We start from the raw sequence: 5,194 nt of genomic DNA, 5'->3' as shown, positions 1-5,194 counted from the left end.
GCCATGGCAACTACAATGCTGTGGAAAAGTATTTGCCCCTTCCTGATTTCTTTTTTTTTTTTGCACATTTGTCACACTTAAACGTTTCAGATCATCAAACAAATGTTAATATTACACAAAGATAACCCAAGTAAACTAAATGCAGTTTTTAAGTGATGATTTGATTTATTAAGGGAAAAAAGCTTATCGAACCTTCATGGCCCTATGTGACAAAGTAATTGCCCCCTAAACCTAATAAATAACTGGTTGTGGCACCCTCAGCAGCAACAACTGCAATCAAGAGTTTGCGATAACTGGCAATGAGTTTTTAACATCGCTGTGGAGGAATTTGGCCCACTCTTCTTTGCAGAATTGTTTTAATTCAGCCACATTGGAGGGTTTTCGAGCATGAACCGCCTTTTTAAGGTCACACCACAGCACTGTATATATATATTGTGTGATGATGGTGTCTATTCCACAAATGACCACCTGCTAAAGCTATGACATTAAAATGTCCTATTTAATATTTTCCATCTGACTGCCGCATCAGCCCAGACAGGGAAGTTATACATTTGATCTCCATCATAAAAAGCATCTAGACATTATCTCACATTTCTTTTAGACTAACTAATTTGTTTCAATATTCAAATTCGATCTCCAATTGTCCCATAGTAATGAACATGAAGGGGTTGGGATAAGAGAGGTATTTGTGTTTCTCAGCCAGTCAAAATCATGAATCAGCTGGCATACATTGTATGGATATATACAAATAAATGGCAATTGAAAAAAGGTCAAAAGAAAAGAAGTGCAGCTAAACTCAGCAAAAAAAGAAACGTCCCTTTTTTAGGACCCTGTCTTTCAAAGATCATTTGTAAAAATCCAAATAACTTCACAGATCTTCATTGTAAAGGGTTTAAACACTGTTTTCCATGCTTGTTCAATGAACCATGAACAATTAAGGAACATGCATCTGTGTAACGGTTGTTAAGACACTAACAGCTTACAGACGGTAGACAATTAAGGTCACAGTTATGAAAACTTAGGACACTAAAGAGGCCTTTCTACTGACTCTGAAAACCTCATCTGCGTGAACATGCCTTAGGTATGCTGCAAGGAGGCATGAGGACTGCAGATGTGGCCAGGGCAATAAATTGCAATGTCCGTACTGTGAGACGCCTAAGACAGCGCTACAGGGAGACAGGACGGACAGCTGATCGTCCTCGCAGTGGCAGACCACGTGTAACAACACCTGCACAGGATCGGTACATCCGAACATCACACCTGCGGGACAGGTACAGGATGGCAACAACTGCCCGAGTTACACCAGGAACGCACAATCCCTCCATCAGTGCTCAGACTGTCTGCAATAGGCTGAGAGAGGCTGGACTGAGGGCTTGTAGGCAGCTCCTCACCAGACATCACCGGCAACAACGTCGCCTATGGGAACAAACCCACCGTCTCTGGACCAGACAAGACTAGCAAAAAGTGCTCTTCACTGACGAGTCGTGGTTTTGTCTCACCAGGTGTGATGGTCGGATTCGCGTTTATTGTCAAAGGAATGAGCGTTACACCAAGGCCTGTACACTGGAGCAGGATCGATTTGGAGGTGGAGGGTCTGTCATGGTCTGGGGCGGTGTGTGACAGCATCATCGGACTGAGCTTGTTGTCATTGCAGGAAATCTCAACGCTGTGTGTTACAGGGAAAACATCCTTCTCCCTCATGTGGTACCCTTTCTGCAGGCTCATCCTGACATGACCCTCCAGCATGACAATGCCACCAGCCATATTGCTTGTTCTGTGCGTGATTTCCTGCAAGACAGGAATGTCAGTGTTCTGCCATGGCCAACGAAGAGCCCGGATCTCAATCCCATTGAGCACGTGTGGGACCTGTTGGATCAGAGGGTGAGGGCTTGGGCCATTTCTCCGAGAAATGTCTGGGAACTTGCAGATGCCTTGGTGGAAGAGTGGTTAACATCTCACAATAAGTACTGGCAAATCTGGTGCAGTTCATGAGCAGGAGATGCACTGCAGTACTTAATGCAGCTGGTGGCCACACCAGATACTGACTGTTACTTTTGATTTTGACCCACCTTTGTTCAGGGACACATTCCATTTCTGTTAGTCACATGTCTGTGGAACTTGTTCAGTTTATGTCTCCGTTGTTGAATCTTGTTATGCTCATACAAATATTTGCTGAAAATAAACGCAGTTCACAGTGAGAGGACATTTCTTCTTTGGCTGAGTTTAGTTTGCAGTCTTTCAAGCAGTGGTGTGAAGTATTTAAGTAAAAATACTTTAAAGTACCACTTCAGTAGTTTTTTGGAGTATCTGTACTTTACATATGTTTGACTACTTCTACTTTTACTTCACCACATTCCTTAAGAAAATATTGTACTTTTTACTCCATACATTTCCCTTGACACCCAAAAGTACTCGTTGCATTTTGAATGCTTAGCAGGACAGGAAAATAGTCCAATTCACACACTTATCAACCGAACATCCCTGGTCATCCCTACTGCCTCTGATCTAGTAGACTCACTAAATGCACATGCTTCGTTTGTAAATTATGTCAATGTTGGAGTGTGCTCGTTTACTGTGTGACTTTTACTTGAGTCATTTTCTATTCAGGTATCTTTACTTTTACTCAACTATGACATTTGGGTACTTTTTCCACCACTGCTTTCCAGCGTCAGTTCGAAGTTATTGTGTTAGCTGTGTTGTTGGCTAACTCCTCTGAACAAGTGTCTTAACGATAGAGCACATTTTCGATTCCAGGCGAAATCGTAGCTTATTAGCTCATTGTTATGGATGTATCCAAATAAATGTCCCTTTAGAACAGCTTAACAAATTCAGTTACTTTGCTGTTATTTGGATAACTAGCAAGTAAGGGATAAGAATGGTCAGTATGTCAATGGAGCATTTAGAATGAACGACTGGGTCGCGTCTATAGATACAGAACAAAAAGAACGAACAACTGGGTCACGTCTCTAGCAACCCTAGATTTGTGTCGGGACTATATATTGTGGAAGGATGAAATAGTACAAATACAGTAATCAAAATAACGTTTTTAATTCAAATATGTCGATCATTATTTGAATATGTTGGTAACCTGTTGTATAAAAGTGATAATACCCTTGAAGCCGGTGTTTGCTGGATATATTGGCACGGTTTGCCGGCCCTCGACTTCGTCTGGGGCCTAACAACACCCGTACCAATATATCCAACAAACACCGGCTTCGAGGGCATTATCACTTGAGGATCGTACCTTTTTACAATTTTTGCCTAAAATGACATATCCAAATCTAAATGCCTGTAGCTCAGGACCTGAAGTAAGGATATGCATATTCTTGATACCATTTGAGAGGAAAGTTTGTGGAAATGTGAAATTAATGTAGGAGAATATAACATATTAGATCTGGTAAAAGACAATACAAACAAAAACCTGCGTTTTCTATTACATTTTTTTCGTCATCTTTGAAATGCAAGAGGAAGGCCATAATATAATATTACAGTTTAGGCGTAATTTAGATTTTGGCCTCTAGATGGCAGCAGTGTGTGTGCAAAGTTTCAGATTGATCCAGTGATGCCTTGCAATACCGGACAATATTTTGTATAAAGTCTGCCCAAATGTGCCGAATTGGTCAATTGATACATTTTCAAGTACATAACTATAGAGAACATACAAAATGATATGGTAATACAAATGTAAGTTTACACACTCCCAGGAATATCATACATGATGGATCATTAGCTAATACCCTAACTTTCACACATCTAGATGGCCGGGCAGGGTGGGTGTGGAGCCAGAGACAGCAGTGGTTAAAACTGTAGAACCCAGTTCCTACATTTGAATATAAAAATGGATTTCATCAAACAAAACTATGCTACATTTTATCTCTGAGACCCTCAGGATGACAAATCAGAGTGAGATTACTGAATGTAAGTACATTATTTACCTTCACAGGGGACTGTATCAAACCAGTTTCTGTGATAAGTTTTTTGTTGTTGTGCACTCTCCTCAAACAAAAGCATGGCATTTTTTTTACTGTAAAGTGGACAGTGCAGTTACAGTGCCTTGCGAAAGTATTCGGCCCCCTTGAACTTTGCGACCTTTTGCCACATTTCAGGCTTCAAACATAAAGATATAAAACTGTATTTTTTTTGTGAAGAATCAACAACAAGTGGGACACAATCATGAAGTGGAACGACATTTATTGGATATTTCAAACTTTTTTAACAAATCAAAAACTGAAAAATTGGGCGTGCAAAATGATTCAGCCCCCTTAAGTTAATACTTTGTAGCGCCACCTTTTGCTGCGATTACAGCTGTAAGTCGCTTGGGGTATGTCTCTATCAGTTTTGCACATCGAGAGACTGACATTTTTTCCCATTCCTCCTTGCAAAACAGCTCGAGCTCAGTGAGGTTGGATGGAGAGCATTTGTGAACAGCAGTTTTCAGTTCTTTCCACAGATTCTCGATTGGATTCAGGTCTGGACTTTGACTTGGCCATTCTAACACCTGGAAATGTTTATTTTTGAACCATTCCATTGTAGATTTTGCTTTATGTTTTGGATCATTGACTTGTTGGAAGACAAATCTCCGTCCCAGTCTCAGGTCTTTTGCAGACTCCATCAGGTTTTCTTCCAGAATGGTCCTGTATTTGGCTCCATCCATCTTCCCATCAATTTTAACCATCTTCCCTGTCCCTGCTGAAGAAAAGCAGGCCCAAACCATGATGCTGCCACCACCATGTTTGACAGTGGGGATGTTGTGTTCAGGGTGATGAGCTGTATCGCTTGCACAGTGCTCCTTGGGATGTTTAAAGCTTGGGAAATCTTTTTGTATCCAAATCCGGCTTTAAACTTCTTCACAACAGTATCTCGGACCTGCCTGGTGTGTTCCTTGTTCTTCATGATGCTCTCTGCGCTTTTAACGGACCTCTGAGACTATCACAGTGCAGGTGCATTTATACGGAGACTTGATTACACACAGGTGGATTGTATTTATCATCATTAGTCATTTAGGTCAACATTGGATCATTCAGAGATCCTCACTGAACTTCTGGAGAGAGTTTGCTGCACTGAAAGTAAAGGGGCTGAATAATTTTGCACGCCCAATTTTTCAGTTTTTGATTTGTTAAAAAAGTTTGAAATATCCAATAAATGTTGTTCCACTTCATGATTGTGTCCCACTTGTTGTTGATTCTTCACAAAA

This window comes from Oncorhynchus mykiss, chromosome 4, assembly GCF_057628025.1.
Source record: "Oncorhynchus mykiss isolate SJ-2025 chromosome 4, ASM5762802v1, whole genome shotgun sequence".
In the NCBI taxonomy this organism is placed as follows: Eukaryota; Metazoa; Chordata; class Actinopteri; order Salmoniformes; family Salmonidae; genus Oncorhynchus; species Oncorhynchus mykiss.
Note: the sequence above shows the minus strand (reverse complement) of the source record.